At 44.5% G+C, this 20709-nt stretch overlaps 1 protein-coding gene across 7 annotated transcripts in view; it reads left to right on the top strand.

Annotated features, from left to right (window-relative positions):
- Nucleotides 1-20709, top strand: part of NAV1 (neuron navigator 1) — a 279830-nt gene that overhangs the window by 41991 nt on the left and 217130 nt on the right. The window contains exon 1 of one of the 7 annotated variants that reach the window (XM_082227387.1): nucleotides 197-308. The exons of the other annotated variants lie outside the window; for them this stretch is intronic. The gene's annotated coding sequence lies outside the window, so the exon portion shown is untranslated. Of the gene's footprint in view, nucleotides 1-196; nucleotides 309-20709 lie in introns of those variants that run through there. 7 annotated transcript variants of the gene reach the window in all.

Below are 20709 nucleotides of genomic sequence, written 5' to 3'. Positions count from 1 at the left end.
TGTTCACTACTCTGTGCCATTTTGTGGTCCTTTGGGTCGCTCCTAATAAAGGCATTGGCTAACAATGGATTTGGGAGTTTTTTTGCCTTAAGAAATCCCCCAGATAAAAATCACCGTGCTTTGCTTCCGCGTAACGCAGGGGGAAACCACAGCGCGGCTGTGAAACCACCAGCAGCAGCTCAATAGGTGCAGCCTCCGGGCACTCTCGCGGCTTTCTTCCCTTTCTCACACACAGAGTCAGCCAGGCTGCCTGAAGTGACGCCGAACGCACGTAGGGATGCTGCGGCGCGGGCACGGAGCGCACCGAGGTGAGGCTGGCTGGCGCGCCCATTCCTACAACCACAATCCAGGTTTTCCACGCAACCTCCGCTTTCCTTCTAATTTCTTCCCTTTCCCAGCGCCGCCAGCTTCCTTAGGGAGGGATCCGGGATCGGGAAAGGAGAGAAGGGGCAGGGGGTGGAATCTAGGCGCCAGAGCCACGTGGCGCTGGAGGGACGGGGAGGGGGTTGTTCACCGCCCACTCCACCCCCGTTGATGTTTCAAAGTTCAACTGAACGGTGGGTCAGGAGAGACAGGAAGCGAGTCCTTTCCTGCTCTTCTGAATCTGGCAAGTCGGATCTTCAAGTCGGATCTTCTGGTCTGGGCAGGCAGCTACAGCAGCCCCTTTTCGGCTCCCGGTGGGAGGCTATTACGACTTGGTGTTGTTGGTGTGTTTTGTGTTCTTTGTTTTTTGCATGGTGGTGGCAAGAGGCGCAGCAAGGTTTGTTGTTGTTGTTGTTTTTACCAGAAAGGGAAAATCAGGATTACAGGGCAAAAAATTGATAGCACTGATGTTGTGTGGACACTGTGGAAAAAAGGCCATGCAGAAGGAGCACTCATCCCATAATAAACACCCATCAGGAAGCACCATTTATTGACATAATGGGCTCGTTCTGTTCTTAACTCTTGAGCTGAGGCTCCACCTGGTGTTTCAGTACTTTGTTCCGCATTTCTGCCAGTCCCTGTAGTCCCAAGGCATGCACAGTTTATACTGAACACATCTGCTGGACTAAGAGGTGATGGACCTGTGTTTCTTCTGGACGTTGCTGCTCCCATCATCCCTGAGCATTGATTCGGCTTCCTGGGGCTGATGGAACCCAACAATATCTGGAGGATCACAGGTTCACCACCCCTGCCTTAACTGAAACCTACATATTTCTCTCCCGCAAAACATCGGTTTTGTTGGATTCAGTCCACATGCACCCCTCACAGTCATGGCATCTTGCTTCTGCCCTTCCATTTAGCCATCAATTTCCTCTGTTTAATCTCCGATTTACCTAGGGCCTCCACTGGTAACTGAGATGGAGAATCTGAAGGTGTAATCTCAATAAATAGATACAAGGCCAGGCTTTAGTCAAGAGGGTTAAGTGTGTAATGGAATCACTGATGAGTAGCTAAGACCAATAAGAGAGGAGAGCTGACCTATCATGGGGCGCTCCCGTGTTTGTTTGCTGAGTTGTGATAATAATAGCTCTGCCAGGCCTTTCCTGGTCCCATCTTCCTTCTATCTTCTTTTAATAGTGCAGCCAAGAGAGAAAGGCTGTGTGAGCCTGTGTGGTTATACCCTCTGGTAGCTTCTGTACAGATGGATTTGGATAGTGTTGAGCTGAATCACAGAGTGGGGATTAGGAGGGATCTGATGTTAAGAAGGATGAAAACAGTACTTACATTGATACTATTGAGAGGTGATGGCACTAGGGCTAATGCCTCTCCTCTGGGCACCCAGGTGACATGCATGCAGTTACTCCATTGTGCTGAACAGGGTTTCACTTGATTTATACAGGGGTACCCGCTGAAAGATGATTCCACCTTTCCCATCTGAGCTCTTGCCTAGTTGTGCCATTATATCCTTGTGCTTCCTGTGCCATTTTTTTTTAAATCACCGAGGCAAAGCATAATTAGTATTCTGATTAAATTATACAAAGCAAATAAATGTGCATGTGTTTACTAACTACTTCACATAATTGTTTAATTAATTAAAACATAATTGTTTGAACAAACCTCTAGCTTTTAATTATTATATTGTGTTTTATTGTAAGGGCAGTGATGGTGGAGGCAACAAATGAGATCAAGCCAAGCTCCCATGTAAATGTGACGAAACCAAGCTCCTATATAGAGTCATGAGCTGTACAGTCCCTCACTTACACCGCTTAACCCCTGCCACCCAACACATTCTCGTGTCCCCAAGCATTTTGCCTTTACTGTGGCCATGTTCAAGGGGCAACAGAGAAGCTGGAGGGTAGCATTTGGCCACCAGGCCTGAGAACATAAAAACGCAAGAGGAGCTAGCTGGATCAGGCCAATGACCCACTTTATCCTGCAGCCTGTTCTCACATTGGCCGGCTAGATGCATGTGGGAGGCCTGTGCATTGGATATAAGCACAACTGCACTCTGCCCACCTGCAGGGACCCCTGTCCCTGAATTGAAGGAACTTCAAGAAAGTCAGTATGTTCTCAACCACACTTCCAACTGCAGATCTCTCTCAATGCCAAAGTGCACCTCTGGGATGCTGCCACACCACTCTCCTAGAATATTAAGCCTTTGAGGGACTCCTGTTCTTCTAATACTCCTTATCTCTAGTTTACCCCAGAATTTGGAATTGCCTGCCCTGGGTTAACAAGGATGGGGCTGGTGTTGGGGTGCTTTTTTACTTTTCCTATGTAAACCTCATTAGACTCCATGCAGAATATGTTGACGTCCCTTTTCCATTCCTCATTCTTGAGGACAGATTCCTTTAAACGTAAGAAGAGCCCTGTTGGATCAGGCGCAATGCCCCTCTAGTCCAGCATCCTGTTCTCCTCACAATTGCCAACCAGATGCCTATGGAAGTCTATAAGCAGGACCTGGGTGCAACATCACTTTCCCACTTGCAATTCTCAGCAAGCATTCAGAGGCGTTCTGCCTCCAGCAGCAGAGACAGAGCATCACCATTGTGGCTAGTGACCACTGATAGACACATCCTCCTTGGATTTATCTAAGCATCTTTTAAAGCCATCCTCTCTTCCAATCTGGTTATTTCTCTTTTGCTCAGAGAACATTGCCTAATATCAGCTTCTGGCCCATTGGAAGCCTTCAGAGCTGCGTTGCCAAGCAACAGGTTTGCTTCCTGCCCCATTGTGTGAAGATCATCATACGTGCATTCGATCCTTTCAGGCATTTGGTCCTTTCAGCGATGAATCCAGAGCTTCTTTAAAAATAAAGCAGCTGGATTTTTTGCTTAGAATCGAGGAGTGCTTTTCTAGCAGGTCACCTCTGAGTCTCTCACCTTTTTAATATAAAGCTCTGGCTGCTTCAACAGCCTCTGCGGAGGATTCTCAAAGCTTCTGATGACACACTATGACAAAGCTAGCTTCAATTTTAAGCGTCAGCATTACTGGGAGAACAGCACCTTCTTTGTTTTAGGCCAGTATGCACTCCCACTGAGCTCTGTCTTTCTCCGCACACTGATCACACAATTGCCCATTCCCTCCTGTGCAGAAGATCTTTAAAAACAAACTGGATCATTGTCACCAGCATCCTAGTCCTTCAATTCAGAGGGCGGGGTTCTTAGCTGTGGGAGGGAGCTGTTGCCAGGCTCAGTAAGGGGGAAGTTGTTATCTGACGCCCCCACAGCAAGGCAGGCTGTAAAAACACTAGAAAACATGTAGTCTGGAGGTTAGGTACATAGGAATGTGACTCAGAACCTTGGTCCACCTAGCACAGTGTCATTTACAATGGCAGTTGTCTTTTGCAGCCCTACCTGGAGATGCCAGGCATTGAACCTATGACCTTCTGTATGCAAGGCAGATGCTCTACCACTGAGCTAGAACCTTCCTCTGCAGCTGAGAGGGGATGAAGCAGCAGAACCCCTGAATATAATGAAAGAGTTCACACTGGCTACCAGTTTGTTTCTGGGCTCAGTTTTGTTGTTAAAACCCTAAACAACTTGGAACCAGGGCAGGGACCGGGACCTTGTGTCCCTCCAAGTGTTGTTGGACTATAACTCCCCTGATCTGAAGAGTCACATAATAATAATAATAATAATAATAATAATAATAATAATAATAATAATTTAATAATAATTTATTATTTATACCCCGCCCATCTGGCTGGGTTTCCCCAGCCACTCTGGGCGGCTTCCAACTGAATATTAAAAACAGTACAGCATCAAACATTAAAAGCTTCCCCAAAGAGGGCTGCCTTCAGATGACTTTTAAAAGTAAAATAGTTGTTTATTGCTTTGACATCTGCTGGGAGGGCGTTCCACAGGGCAGGCGCCACTACCGAGAAGGCCCTCTGCCTGGTTCCCTGTAACCTTACTTCTCGCAATGAGGGAACCGCCAGAAGGCCCTCGGCGCTGGATCTCATGTTCTCCATTCCTGGACTAGGATACTTGAAGGATGGTCTTTTCAATTATTTTTTTTCCTAAAGGGTGGCTTTTCTCTGCAGGAATGTGCCTGACAGAAAACTTAACTGAAGGCCCGTTTCTAGGTACCTCTGCCTCCTGAGGCCTTCTCAGCGATGGTGAAATAATGGAGTTTTCTTTTTCTAAACGCATACACCATGTTGACCTCAGTGTGATCTTTCAGATGCCATGTGAAGTCCGTCCTGTTCATTCTGACTTGTAGTTATCTTGAGCTGATGGATGGGGTAAATTGCACAATTATGACGGGTCTAAGAACGACTTTTGTAAGTGAGGCATGACTCACAGCCAGCTGGTGAATAACATTCCTTTCCCTCTCACTTCCAATTTGCAAATATATTGGTTTCAGTTCATCCCTTTCCATGGATTGTCATTGCTGCACGAGGAAATGAGCAAGGAGACCAGACCATTTTCTATTTGTAGGATTTGCCTGTGCTCCTTCCCCGCCTCCCTTAGGCATCTCATGAACATGGAATTTGTGAGAGTCATGATCTTGTGAAATCCAGAGCCAGAGTTAATGCACATATGACCAGCAGCTTGATTGTACTGCAGTAATTGAGGGGGGGGGGAGTTCAGGCTTATAAATCCTGAACTCAGTTTGGTCCCTGGGGTGCTGCCTTGAAGAGTGATGAGTCTGTGGATTGTTAACTTGGCTATTAAAGTTGCTGCCCAAGCTCTGGTTCAATTGGAAGATTGTTTTCCTCCCAAAGTACCTTTCTCTGTTGATCATGCCCATGTTTGTAGAAAAAGTTTTATGTCAGTTGTGTAACAGCAACTCCCTCTTGGTTATTCATTCTTCCTGGTGTGAGCAGGCTAGAGAGGGAGGTGGCTGCTTTGCACACATGGCTCATGTTCAGTGACTCTAGTCCAAGCCAGATCCTCATCTGGTTACACCAGGGAAATTGCATCAGTACTCATGGCGTTACTCCAGCCTGTTAGTTGCTTTATCCAAGAGTTGGATCAGAGCAGGACTTGATCCCCTGCCAAGGTTTGGGCTCTTGGCCTGAATGTGAAGCTAATATTAATGTGCTGGGGGCTGAAAGGCAGAGGAGAGTTTTGACACATCATTTCTCCTCTGCATGTGTGTGGCTTTCATAAATGCTATTTGTTTGCTCCTAACCTCAGAGAGGTGTCCCCCCCCCCCTAAAAGCCAGGCAGAAATCCTGGAAAAGCTTGAAGGCTTGCTTGGGATTAGGGTCACTCCAAAGACTGTTTTCGATGCCTGAATGCCTCTTCTGCCCTCTTCTTAAAAGGTGACGGTGGAAGGAGTTAACAGGAGAGAGCCAGCCATTCCTACTCTTTTGCACCAAAAAGATGTAGGCCAAACAGATTTTTAAATGCAAGTCTCTGTGGGCCAGCGCTATGAGAGTGTTGGGTTTGATGGCATGAGAACCGAGTTTAAAGCTCACACAGTCATGAAACTTCCTGGGCGGCCTTGGCCAAAGCACTCCCACCCTAACATGCCTCACAGGAAAGAAGACTGCGATATACTGTAACCCAAGTGGAGGCAATGTGTAGATCTAGATCTACAGGTATAAGAAGAACCCTGCTGGATCAGACAAATACCTGGGTTGTTTGTGATAGATTAGCAGAGACTTCTGACTCGCAATTGTTTTACAAAGCAGCAACTACATGATCCCCTCTCCCTACCCTAAGTTATATTGCAGAAATGAAGGAAGCTTGGGTTTGGGTGCTGAAGGACTGTGAGCTCCATTCAGTTCTGGAAATGAAAACCGCTGGCTGGCTTCAGAATTCCTTAACATTAAGTCTATGTCATTTGTACAAGTTTCTGATCAATGGATATCTTGAGGTTCCGGGGGGGGGGGGGGGAGATACAGCAAGCCAAGTCCACCTAGCTCTGCACTACAACCCCCCCCACTCAGATTTATTTTTTTAAAGGGCTTGGTCTTCCAATCCTGGGATCAGTCCTTCCTATTTTTGAGCTATACTTTCACACATCTTGTCGCCACTGGTTTGCCTCCATGCTTCCTCTCCTGAGATAAACATGATCTTAAATGAGAAGAACGTGATCTAAAATTAGACCAGAGAAGTTTCCTTATCACTGTTTGCATACAACTAATTCAGGTTCATCCAACACTTCAACATTTTGATAGCAAGAGAAGTACAACACAAATGGGCAACTTCAATCAGGAGGGTGTACAGGAATTCTTTTTTAATTGACTGATTTTGTCAGCTGAAACAAATCCTTTGTGTGGCCAGCCTTTAATGTAGTGGATGTACACATTGTGTTAGTGCATATGGAATGCTGTAAGCACATTTCATGGCTGAGTTTCTGCTTAGACACTCCATCAGTATCTGATCCTTTCCCCAGATTCTTTCAGTTCTGGATTAGCTTCTTAATCCCTTTTCCCCTCCTTGACCTGGGTTCTATGAATGTTTTAGAGTTTTCATCTAGCCTCCAAGAAACCATCCCCTAGACCCTGGCCATTTTAAAATTTTAATTTTAATTATTTTATTTTATTTTTTGCTTTGTCACATTCCTTCCATAGACTTTCCTTCTGGGTCTGCCATGCTCCATCTTGGACTTTTATCCCTTTCCTTGCACTCCTATGTCCTGGATGCTCTGTTGCATTCGCTGGTCTGTGACAGGATACAAAAGCTCCGAACTCCATTCACAGAATTAGCGGTTGCTGTGGTAATGGCAGCTGAATCTCATTCTAAGGTTTGCAGTCCCCTTGGGAAAGGGATTAGAAGCAGCACAAGCTCCTTGGCATCTGTCCATCTGGCAAGGCCTGAAGCCGGACCAGCTCCTAATAATTGGCAGAGTAGCTAAGTGGGCCAGAGAAGCACAACACATTTGTCAGCTGCAGAGAGAAAGAGAGAGAGGAAGAGAGGAAGGTTATTGCTGACTTAGCAGCCCTAAGCCATTTCTGAGCACAGACGCAGAAGACAGCACAGAAACCACTTCCTTCTGATGTTTGTTTAATTGTATTTAGATTGGCAAATTGCTGCACAGTATTCTGGGGATTCAGGGTGGATTATATCACAGGCATAGATGACTGAGGGTATTTGGTGATAGTGCTGTTGAACTTGGAAGGCACCTTATTTCCTTCTACAATGTCACAATATTATTTCATGGGGACAGTCCTTCACTCTGCACCGAGCCACTGCTCAGTAAAGCTAACAGACATTCCCTCCATTGATATTTAGGCTATGCACACACCATACATTTAGATCATACCCTCCCCACCCTGAATCATGGGAACTGTAGCTTACCCTGTAGTTTCCGGCACCCTTAACAAGCAACAGTTCCCTAGGATTATTTGGGAGGAAATGTGCTTTAATAGTATGATGTGCTTGCAGTCTAAGGCACCTTTTCCACTGGCCCAGGGGGTCACCTGTTCCTGCTGGCCAAACGTTGCAAAGTGTCTGCAGGGACTCTGTGTTCTTTGGATTTTGCACTTTGCCAATCTGGTGACACAGGTAACACACCAGACAGCAAGCTAGGATGAGTGCCTGTCTTCAGGCCAGCAGGGTTGTGCTTCAAGAATCTAGAGTTTGGATTTGTCCACACCTTTGTCTGCCCCACTGCTTTCCTCCAGGGAAACCTATGGTTTACTGCTGAATCAAACCAAATGACAATTGGGTTTTCCATGGATTGACATTTGGTCTGATTCAGTGACAAATATTGTCTTGTCCAGGGGAAAACTGAGGGGGGAAAGCACAGCTACTCAGGCCTGTGCCTAAAAAGCACAGGACAAGTGGAAAAGTGGACGTAGCCCTTAGTCACAAAGGGGTGGAGTCGGAGAGAGCCAGAGCTTTAAAAAGCTCTCAGCCTTTGTTGGAGCGAGTTGCTTACAAAACTATCAGTGGTCCTGTACTCCAACCTTTTATGCAGGATCCAGCATTGGACAGCCATAGAACAAAAAATCTGCCTATTACTTTGAACCCCCCAAACTGCTTGCTGTGCCCTGGACCAGTGGTGTGTTATCAGTGGACTAGGGGGACTAGGCTAGGCTAGTCCCCTAATTGTTCCTAGTAAATTAGAGTGTTAAAGTATTAAAGTCTGGTGCCTCCTTCCCAAAGCCTGGGAAGCTTCTGCCCAGCTTAGGGTGGGAGGTGTGTTGCTCAGCACATGATGTCAGGATGCCATGTGCATGACGCCCCCCCCCCCACATTGCCCTCACAATATCATTTATTAGACAAATGGAATACAAATCCTATGCCTAAGGCAATGTTAGCTTTTGAAAATAGAACTCTTTTCTTGGAAAGTGCTTCCACATCAAGATAGTGCTTCTTCCTAGTCTGAGGTGAAGCTGTTGAATATCTCCTCATTATAAATAACCTTCAATCAGTACAGTTAACCTGCATTACAAATAACTGTTAACTAAGATAAGCTGCTGTCACAGCAGGTTCTCATTGCTTGTTGAGGCCCGCTACAAAACAACCCTCCTATTTTCTGTTTTGTTAATAAAAGATGACCCCTCTGGTTTGTATCCAGTATCATTCGCGTAAGGACCGACTCATCATTATATTATTATTAGGCAGAAGTTTAAAATGCCCCCAAGGTGTTTAGCAAATTTCCAGTTTCAGCACAATAATAAACTTAATTTAAATGGTTGATTTGGCTATGCATGTTTGCTATTAAACCCCCTCAAGCTCTGCCTCTTCGCAGGCTAGCTCTGGTTCATTCATCGCGAACTGTGTTCTGACAATGTGGGCCATGCAATTAGTAGATTGACATTTTTCCAGCAGGTGAGCCATGCCCAGGCTTGCTGTGCAAGAGTCCCCATTAGTGCTGTGTCACACATTTTCCAAGAGAGTGAAAGCTAGTTCATGGAGCCTACCAGGACGCAGGCTTGACCTAGATAATTGGCTCCATCCTTTGCTCTCACTCGGTCCCCTTCCAATTAGCTTTTAAAAAAGGAAGTGATTTCAGAGTGCTAATGAAAATAAATTGATCGCAGCTGTCCCACAAACCACAGGGTGGAGGAGATGAGAGGGTGACAGGACCATGCCAGCTCCAGCTGAGGGTGCTGGAGGAGAGATGCCACGAGAAACTGATCTCTCAAGGTATGATCAAACTTCATTGAGGTCGGAGGGTTATCACGTTGGCTGAGTGAGGTCAGAATGGAGCTACCTGGCTAACTTTCTGGAGAGCAAGAACAGCAGGCCAGGAGAACAAGTGAAGGTGGAAGCAGCTGGGCTGGATCGCTGAGTGAACTTGAAGTGACTTCCAAAACTCAAATAAAGGCACATTAAGATTGTTCTTTCCCTCCCCTTCCGAGCCCAGCCAGGGAGCTAAAGAGGGATGAAATAATCGGGTTGTGCGACAAGGAGATGGCTTCACAATTTCACTCTGCCTTGAGTCCTGAATCCAGCAGGGTATGAGAGTAAGGGAAATATTTCTTACTTATATACACCAGACTGAGGGTGGCAGGTGATGGTGAGAGAGCCCTCTGGTCCTATTTTCATCCTACTTCTGAATAAAATCCTACTACTGAATAACCCCATTATTCAGGGACATCTTTATGGGATTAGTTTCCTTTAGATGGGGAGATGTTTATAGCGGTTTCCTCATAACATATGCATTGATACATATACAGTGGTACCTCGGGTTAAGTACTTAATTCGTTCCGGAGGTCCGTTCTTAACCTGAAACTGTTCTTAACCTGAAGCACCACTTTAGCTAATGGGGCCTCCCACTGCCACTGTGCCACAGGAGCACGATTTCTGTTCTCATCCTGAAGCAAAGTTCTTAACCCGAGGTACTATTTCTGGGTTAGCGGAGTCTGTAACCTGAAGCGTATGTAACCTGAAGCGTATGTAACCCGAGGTACCACTGCATAAGGTGGAGAGATATTGGAGGGATGCAGAAGCAAGCACCCTGGGAAAACTCATGAAGTTAGTTCTGTTCCTCCCTGCCCTCCTTCCTTCAATGCTAAGCAGCTCATTAAGAGCTCTCCTTGCACATACTCTGCTCTAGTCACCCAGGGTGAAGCCTCTTGGGGATGTGATGTGACTCATATCCCAGGTGCTTGGAGCAGCCAACTGCCCTCCGGTGCTCATTGTCCCCCATCAATGGCCAGGCCACACTAAAGCCTGCTGTGAATCATAGAAAAGCGTAGCTCAGAACAATGTAAAGTTAGCAAGGCAGCTTGCAGAAAGCAATCTTTCTTATTATTACTCTGTTGAATGCAGCACACAGTCCAGCTTCATAGTATATCAGATCACGTAAAAATAGTCATTTATTTTGTTTGTTTCAATATGCTAAGATAGCAGAAACTGCTTCTTTTCCTGCGTGTGCTTCAGTGCCCCAGAGAATGGGCATGGATGAAAATAGTTCCTTCTCCCTGCCCGGCTCTGTTGATCCAGATGGGATGCTGAACTGCCCAAATGATAGGATTTCAACAGAGTGGCTGTCTTGGAATGATAAACAGCAATATTTCAAGGGACATCTTTCTTGCCTGAGGAAGTGTTCTGTGTGGCTCAGAAGATTGCTATATCCATCCAATACCACTGAGTTAATAAAGAGCTATAACTGGAGCCAGTTGGGATCCCTGCTGGGACCCAATAGGCAGGCTAAGCATATGCTTAGGGCACCAGCATAACAGGGGCACCAGACAAAGGGAAAAAGGTGTTTGGAAAGAATTTGACATTAGGCACCATGGGGGGGGGGGAACCAGGTGTTTCTTAGACTTCCTTACATGACACTACACACTCTGCCCCCATTTTTTCTGTTCTTAAAAAAATTCTTATCCACCCTAAACCAGGAGGCATTCTACTAATAGAGATTAACATAATGGGAAGAAATCAGATTCCACTCATGTGTTGTAATACATCTATGCTTTTTTGCTGTTTAAAATGATGTTATGGTTTAATAATGTTTTTGTTTTGAATTGCATATGGAGGGCAGCAAAACCTTTTCAGTGCTTAGGACCTCTTAAAGTATGAACCCAGCTCTGCATGAGAGCTGCTGTAGGAAGATTCTGGCCCCCAAAGGCCACCATGGCACTTACTAAACCTGGAAAGGCTTTCTCTCCTTGTTTTCCAAGAGCAGGTGACCCCAGAGCACCCTCTTCTGCAAATGGGACTGAACCTATAAAAAAGACCTTGCTATTAACATAGATGATCAGCCCATTGAACATTAAAAGCATAAGAAACTAGGGTTGCCAGCATCTTTCCCTTAGGCAATTTCTTTGCCTTTTAAAGCCCTATTACAGTATGATACACATTCTTGGTTTTTGCAGCTATTAAAAACAAAGGAGCTTTTCTTAGCAAAGACCTGCCAATCTTAGAAGAAGAGGCTCCTAATTCCTGGGTGGGTGCCTGCTTTAAATGTTAGGGGCGCTGAATGATCAAAAGGTAGAGAGTTGGCACATGATTGTAGATACCAAATAGCCCAGAGGCTCACCACTGGTTGTCTTTATGGCATTTAATTCTATGCCATCACTTTCTGACGTTTCAATTTCAGCAGACCAGTTTTTATAATGGAGCCCAGTATGTCCTCCATATGATAATATCGAGTAGAAAAGCTGGCCAATTGCATCTGTTAAAGCCTGCAAAGTCCATCCTGCTCTGATTCTCTAAAGTCTTCTTTCAAAATTGTTATTTGAAGCTGCATGTGTAAATGTGGTGTAAGGGGGTGGGGGCTTAACATAATTTAGTAAAGGCAGCATCATGCATATTCTCTATTGAAAAGACAAACAGTCAGCAAAACCCTGGAAGTTGGCCCAGAGAACTCACTTCCTCCCTAGGAACAGAGTGTGTTACCTATCCCAGAGGACAATTGCACTCATTTTAATACAGAGGCATGTGCACCTGTGTCTTTGAAAAACAGTGCTGAAAGTGGCCCTGAAGGACAGCAGATGGTGCCTGCAGATTGCAAAATAGGACATGCTCCATGTATACCGTGAGCCCAGATTTCTCCAAGTTCATTGGGATTCACTAGCTCATGGACCAGATCCAATGCATTATCCTGTGCTGCTTGGATTCATGTTATTAGATTTCATGCTAGTGGGACCAAAATGCGGGAGCCTCAGGGAAAGCTTTCACAGATACTGTTTCAGTTTTGCTCAGTGAGTTTCACATATTTATTTCTTGGCTCACAGTCACGGGTTCTTTATAAATTTGCAGACAGAACTTGGCTATTGTGTTTCATTGGGTAGACATTCAGATTAATAGCTGCCTCTATTTGAAAAATGCAAGTTAATTTTCACTTGAAATTTATTTAAACTTGACAGTTTAAAATTTCAGATTTATGCAGTGCTGATAGTGTGTAAGTTGTGTTTTCCTTGTAGGCAGTTAGTCACTTTGTTACTTAATTATCCAATAATAATAATAATAATAATAATAATAATAATAATAAAATTTTTTTATTTATATCCCACCCTCCCCAGCCAAAGCCGGGCTCAGGGCGGCTAACAACAATAAAATAGTAATATTAGCATATATTGGACCACCAAATGATGATGTATGTATCATGTTTGGACTGGTCAAGAATGACTTCTGGGCAGTTGAAGGGAGAGAGAGTGAGATGGAAATGTTCATTGCCCTCTTAGTTTTGGCAAGTACACGGGCTGGGGAACTGACCCGCCTAGACTTCTAGCTGTGCAGCCTATTGTAAGGTACTTGTTCATCATGCAAGATATCACTTTATGATATAGCCTTTATTCATGGGGAGTTGTTCAACTCCCCCAATCATTTTGGTTGCTCCTTTGTGTCCCTTTTCCAGCTCTACAATGTCCTTTTTGAGATGTTTTCCAAGTGCAGTAGCACCATAGATTTGTACAAAGGAATTAAGATACAGTGGTACCTCTGGTTAAGAACTTAATTCGTTCTGGAGGTCCGTTCTTAACCTGAAACTGTTCTTAACCTGAGGTACCACTTTAGTTAATGGGACCTCCCGCTGCCACTGTGCTGCCACCACACGATTTCTGTTCTCATCCTGAAGCAAAGTTCTTAACCCAAGGTACTATTTCTCGGTTAGCAGAGTCTGTAACCTGAAGCATCTGTAACCCGAGGTACCACTGTACTGACCATTTTATTTTCAAATCCATATGGGAATCTTCTTTTTCACATCTGCCACACACTGGGACAATATTTTAATTGAGTTATCCTGCATGACAGCAAGATCTCTTTCTTGGTCAACCACTGCCAACAGAACATGCAAAGTCAGGGGTTTTTTGCCCCAATATGAATCGCCCTACACTTACAGTACTTACATTGAACCTCATCTGCCCTTTTAATTCCCTTTCACTCGGTAAAAACAAAACAAAACAAAACCTTTGTGGAACTTTTTGCAATCTCTCCTTGTTTCTACCACCCTTTGCACAAATTTGGTGCTATTGGCCAAGGAGCAAATAATACAAAGAGCTGCATTGGTAAGATTGAGAAGCAGCGATAGGGAAGATGGATTGGTTAGTGGAAAGCAGCAGCAATGATGTTTATGCAGTATTCCGTTTTTCAGCTTTAAGAATCTCCACATTTTTCCTGGCAAACATACAGGAGCAAAGGAAGTAGCCTTATAGTGAGTCAGACCAATAATCCTTCTTGCTCAGCATGATTGTCTACTGACTGGCAATAACTCTTCAAGGTTATGGACAGTTCACACTTTATGTGTTTGCTGCAGGGAGTGCTGATTTAACACCCAGCACTCATTCTTGCTGTGTAAAGAGTGGAGACGCACTTAGAAATGTTTGCCATCCCGAGACATGCATTTCATCACTTTGCTTTTAGTATTGCAGATCATGCAAGGAACAAACAGGCATTCAAAACCTGGAAATCTACAGAGCTTTGAAGATCTGGCTATCCTCTTCATATTAGTAGGTGCTTTGCCTGCAAATCCGTTAGGTGGCTTGATAAACCTCAGCCGCAGTTGGGCTGTAGCCTTGAAGTTACCCCACAGGAGCTGTCCTTTCAGCACCACAGATGAAGGTGATCGTGGAGTCAGGGCTATTGAAAAGGAAAAGCTCGCTGTTTGAGTTTAGCTTCCCCATCGCAGAGCCTGTATTACATATTTGCACGCACTTGCATGCTATCCATCTGTTTCTTTCACCAGCTGGGAAGAAGAGAGAAGGGCTGCTGTTACTGTTGTTTGTGAGCCCTTAGAAAATGCTGAGATACTTATTGCAGGCAACACATGCATCCACAGGCTCTCACTTTTCAGAATCCTTTCCCTTCTATCATTTAGCAGCTGGATGTCACTTTTGAAATATTCAAAACACCTACACTTTAGTGGCCTGTGTGTTCCTCAATTTCAGCCTCATTTCATGCTTTTTTCCTGCAGTCAAAACAAAGCAGCTCTTAACCATTTGTGTTCCAAAGACACATCGTACTGCCTGGATAGTTTCTGAATATGACAATTTATTGAAAGGCTTTTCCATGTAAAAATGGCTGGTGTGAACCTAACTGCTTTAAGATATTGGTGGAAACATATCTTCTGTTTCTGCATCACCCCTGCTATGTGTTCTTTTTTTTAATGACCACTTTATATATGTGATTACTTTCAGTATTTGTAAACTGCAGTACAGAACACTCAGCAATACAAGGAGCTGGAGGCAACACATTTAAAATAAGCCAGCAAACTAAATTAGCCATCACCTCCTTTCACAATGCATTATATAAATAGTTGTGCTATAAAAAGTACTTAAGTATGCCCCATGCCAGTTCCTTTTCAGTAGATCAATGGGGGAAAGTGCTTAACAAGCTTAAGCTTGCTGTTTCTTTGGAGAGAATGTTGTCCAGTGTCATGTGTTATTAGCATCCAGGTGGCTCTGGGGATTCATTTTCCACTTGCTGTTGTGAGAGTTGCCTGTTTAAATGTTGGGGGACAGGGTGGAAAGGGAAGGACAATGCCTCTTCTTGCAAACAAAAAGCAGCACAAGAGCTGCTGGTGTCCTGCAGTTTTGTGGGGAAACAGAGAAGTGAAGAAAATAGCATAGAACATAGAACTCAGCTTCCTGAGTATCTCGGCTTTCTTTGTTTCTATTTTCTTTCATACGGGTTACTAGTCCTTATGGTTACAAAAGTATACATGAGCAAAGCCTGCTAAAAGCTGCCTTGCATTGGAAGATGTTTGCTTAAACCTGCCTTTACTGGGAAACAGCTTAGGAGTAGCTGAAAGTTTGTGGCACTTTTAAAGTTGATTACCAGGGTTGGTTGTTGTAAGGAAAAAAATGGGGTCCGGGGGCGCCCTCTATGCTGCCCCCAAATCCTCAGGGAAGGGTGGAATATATGTGTGGCAGATAAATAGTAATATATGCCAGCTGCTGGAAATCCCAAACGGTGCCCCCTCCCAATTGTTAATCAAGTTTTTGTTGTTGCTGTTTTAAAAGCATATGATATACTTGTTGTTGTTTAGTCGTTTAGTCGTGTCCGACTCTTCGTGACCCCATGGACCAGAGCACGCCAGGCACTTCTGTCCTCCACTGCCTCCCGCAGTTTGATCAAACTCATGCTAGTAGCTTCAAGAACACCATCCAACCATCTCATTCTCTGTCGTCCCCTTCTCCTTGTGCCTTCCATCTTTCCCAACATCAGGGTCTTTTCCAGGGAGTCCTCTCTTCTCATGAGGTGGCCAAAGTATTGGAGCCTCAGCTTCACGATCTGTCCTTCCAGTGAGCACTCAGGGCTGATTTCCTTCAGAATGGAGAGGTTTTATCTTCTTGCAGTCCATGGGACTCTCAAGAGTCTCCTCCAGCACCATAATTCAAAAGCATCAATTCTTCGGCGATCAGCCTTCTTTATGGTCCAGCTCTCACTTCCATACATCACTACTGGGAAAACCATGGCTTTTACTATACGGACCTTTGTTGGCAAGGTGATGTCTCTGCTTTTTAAGATGTTGTCTAGGTTTGCCATCGCCTTTCTCCCAAGGAGCAGGCGTCTTTTAATTTCGTAACTGCTGTCACCATCTGCAGTGATCATGGAGCCCAAGAAAGTAAAATCTCTCACTGCCTCCATTTCTTCCCCATCTATTTGCCAGGAGGTGATGGGCCCAGTGGCCATGATCTTCGTTTTTTTGATGTTGAGCTTCAGACCATATTTTGCGCTCTCCTCTTTCACCCTCATTAAAAGGTTCTTTAATTCCTCTTCACTTTCTGCCATCAAGGTTGTGTCATCTGCATATCTGAGGTTGTTGATATTTCTTCCGGCAATCTTAATTCCGGCTTGGGATTCATCCAGCCCAGCCTTTCGCATGATGAATTCTGCATATAAGTTAAATAAGCAGGGAGACAATATACAGCCTTGCCGTACTCCTTTCCCAATTTGGAACCAATCAGTTGTTCCATATCCAGTTCTAACTGTAGCTTCTTGTCCCACATAGAGATTTCGCAGGAGACAGATGAGGTGATCAGGCACTCCCATTTCTTTAAGAACTTGCCATAGTTTGCTGTGGTCAACACAGTCAAAGGCTTTTGCATAGTCAATGAAGCAGAAGTAGATGTCTTTCTGGAACTCTCTGGCTTTCTCCATAATCCAGCGCATGTTTGCAATTTGGTCTCTGGTTCCTCTGCCTCTTCTAAATCCAGCTTGCACTTCTGGGAGTTCTCGGTCCACATACTGCTTGAGCCTTCCTTGTAGAATTTTAAGCATAACCTTGCTAGCATGTGAAATGAGTGAAATTGTGCGGTAGTTGGAGCATTCTTTGGCACTGCCTTTCTTTGGGATTGGAATGTAGACTGATCTTCTCCAATCCTCTGGCCACTGCTGAGTTTTCCAAACTTGCTGGCATATTGAGTGTAGCACCTTAACAGCATCATCTTTTAAAATTTTAAACAGTTCAGCTGGAATACCATCACTTCCACTGGCCTTGTTATTTGCAGTGCTTTCTAAGGCCCATTTGACTTCACTCTCCAGGATGTCTGGCTCAAGGTCAGCAACCACACTACCTGGGGTGTACGAGACATCCATATCTTTCTGGTATAATTCCTCTGTGTATTCTTGCCACCTCTTCTTGATGTCTTCTGCTTCAGTTAGATCTTTACCACTTTTGTCCTTTATTATGGTAATCTTTGTACGAAATGTTCCTTTCATATTTCCGATTTTCTTGAACAGATCTCTGGTTCTTCCCATTCTGTTGCTTTCCTCTATTTCTTTGCATTGCTCGTTTAAGAAGGCCTTCTTGTCTCTCCTTGCTGTTCTTTGGAAATCTGCATTCAATTTCCTGTATCTTTCACTATCTCCCTCGCATTTTGCTTGCCTTCTCTCCTCCGCTATTTGTAAGGCCTCGTTGGACAGCCACTTTGCTTTCTTGCATTTCTTTTTCATTGGGATGGTTTTAGTTGCTGCCTCCTGTATAATGTTGCGAGCCTCCATCCATAGTTCTTCAGGCACTCTGTCCAGCAAATCTAAATCCTTAAACCTGTTCCTCACTTCCACTGTGTATTCATAAGGGATTTGGTTTAGATTGTATCTTACCTGTCCAGTGGTTTTTCCTACTTTCTTCAGTTTAAGCTTGAATTTTGCTATAAGGAGCTGATGATCTGAGCCACAGTCAGCTCCAGGTCTTGTTTTTGCTGACTGTATAGAGCTTCTCCATCTTTGGCTGCAGAGAATATAATCAATCTGATTTCGATGTTGCCCATCTGGGGATGTCCATGTGTAGAGTCGTCTCTTGTGTTGTTGAAAAAGCGTGTTTGTGATGACCAGCTTGTTCTCTTGACAGAACTCTATTAGCCTTTGCCCTGCTTCGTTTTGATCTCCAAGGCCAAACTTGCCAGTTGTTCCTTTTATCTCTTGATTCCCTACTTTAGCATTCCAATCCCCTATAATGAGCAGAACATCCTTCTTTGGTGTCACTTCGATAAGGTTTTGTAAGTCTTCATAGAACTGGTCAATTTCAGTTTCTTCAGCACCAGTAGTTGGTGCATAAACTTGGATTACTGTGATGTTAAAAGGTCTGCCTTGGATTCGTATCGAGATCATTCTATCATTTTTGAGACTGCATCCCAGTACAGCTTTCGCCACTCTTTTGTTGACTATGAGGGCCACTCCATTTCTCTTACGGGTTTCTTGCCCACAGTAGTAGATATGGTAGTCATCCGAACTGAATTCGCCCATTCCCGTCCATTTTAGCTCACTGATGCCCAGGATGTCAATATTTATTCTTGCCATCTCATTTTTGACCACATCCAACTTGCCCAGGTTCATGGTTCTTACATTCCAGGTTCCTATGCAATATTTTTCTTTACAGCATTGGACTTTCCTTTCGCTTCCATGCATATCCACAACTGAGCGTCCTTTCGGCTTTGGCCCAGCCGCTTCATCAGCTCTGGATCTACTTGTACTTGTCCTCCGCTCTTCCCCAGTAGCATGTTGGACACCTTCCGACCTGAGGGGCTCATCTTCCAGTGTCATAACTTTTATATGCCTGTTGTCTTTGTCCATGGAGTTTTCTTGGCAGGAATACTGGAGTGGCTTGCCGATTCCTACTCCAGGTGGATCACGTTTGGTCAAAACTCTCCACTATGACCTGTTCATCTTGTGTGCCCTGCTCGGCGTAGTTCATAGCTTCTCTGAGTTCTTCAAGCCCCTTCGCCACGGCAAGGCAGTGATCCATGAAGGGGTATGATATACTAGCAGCCTTTTATCTGGCATTTCTTGGTAATTCTAAGAAGCCAAGATGCAGTTGTGAAATCAGGGGTTAACATCAGTGAAGTTTGAAAGGCTTTCTGCCATTTTGATTCAAAATGTTGTTCAATTGTATCTAAACATAGATGAAACATGCTCCTTCATCTCAGGAACCACCATACAACATTGAAAAGAGCTGTCAAAATATACAGCAAACAGATTCCTTGGCTACTTTAAAAAAAATCCTGTGAAATAAAGTTGTGTGCCTCTATCAGCTGCAAAAAAGGAAATCCACCTACTTGTGGGGAAGGACATTCAACATGATCTGTAATTCAAACCCTGCTCTTGAGTCACTGAACATTTTCGATTTCTGCAGTGCCTTGTGAGAGAGAATTGCAAGATGGGGTCCAGTTTTCTAAAACCTCTTGTTTTGTTCTGAAATGAGGCAGAAATGCTGTGGATGAAATTGGACCAGTTTCCTGAGTGGTCCCTGCGAAGAGGCAGCAAGCATGTAGTTGTTAACGAGATCCTTTGAGGCCCTTCATCCTAGGCTGTGTTCCTTTCTGCCTCATCGACTCTCCATCATTTCCCAAATCTCAGCTAAAATCTCTCTCTCTCTCTCTCTCTCTCTCTCTCTCTCTCTCTCTCTCTCTCTTGTTCTCGTTCCTGGCCCTTGCGTTCCTAATCTCTCGCCTTCTGCTATTATTTATTATTTTGCTCTTTTGCTGGAGAATCTGCACTCTGTAAGGTGGCAGAAACTTTGTTTGATATAGAAAACAGTGAAATGTAAATATGCATATTAGCTTGTTGACTCTTGTGCTCATATCAGCTCCATGCTATGCTTAATATAAATCTCCCACTATGCAGGGATAGGCAACCTGTGCCAACCTGTGCCAACCTGTGCCAGCCATTGCTGGACTCTGGCTCCCATCAGCACCATCCAGCATGGCCATTGGTCAAGGATTGTGGAGGTTCAAGACCAGTAATGTGTGGAGGACCACAGGTTGGTCACCACTGTCCATGGGCAGCTGCCCCTCCCAAATCAAGTAAATAAAAAAAAAAATGCTTGCCCCTTCCAACATAAATCCTGGCTATGCTCCTGCCACTCTCAAAGACTCATAAGATCTTTATTGCTGAACGATCATAGAGGAACTCCTATTATAGGCTCCTCTCTGTGATCACGCACCCTGGAATTGTCCTGCTTATTTTTTTAAAGATGCTGAAAAGTAAATAAGGGGTTCATTCCCAATTCTTAGAAACTCAAGCTGCAGAAACTGCCATTTATGGAGCAGAAGGTTCCTGGGGTAATAGGTCAGACTGACCAAATGAAAATGGATTCAGCAGCAAATCTAGGATAATTCAAGCTTCTAAATTCTGCCATCCAGTTGTGTACACAAGTTTACAAATGTGTGGAAGAAGGATAGTCTGGTGTGGTGTGTTAGCCCTCTCTAAGATAGTAGCTGCTGGGAAAATTATAGCCATAGCCATAATTGTGTGGTCCACACTAGCATACATGCGCCCTGTCTCATGCCAGCAGAATGTTGCAAAAGACACTTTCCCTTCACTTGCCCTCTCCCTCCTTCCAACATCTTCCCTGGCTCACTCTGGGAATGTTGGCTGAAACTGTGGTCCCTGCTGTTTGCCAGTGTGGGAACACTCCTGTTTGTTTAGATTTAGCCACTCTTTTAGAGACAGTCACACACAGAGAGACAAAATGCTTCCCAACGTATGA

This window comes from Podarcis vaucheri (genome assembly GCF_965113315.1).
Source record: "Podarcis vaucheri genome assembly, chromosome: 6".
Taxonomy (NCBI): Eukaryota; Metazoa; Chordata; class Lepidosauria; order Squamata; family Lacertidae; genus Podarcis; species Podarcis vaucheri.
This window is presented reverse-complemented; position numbering and strand designations above follow the sequence as displayed.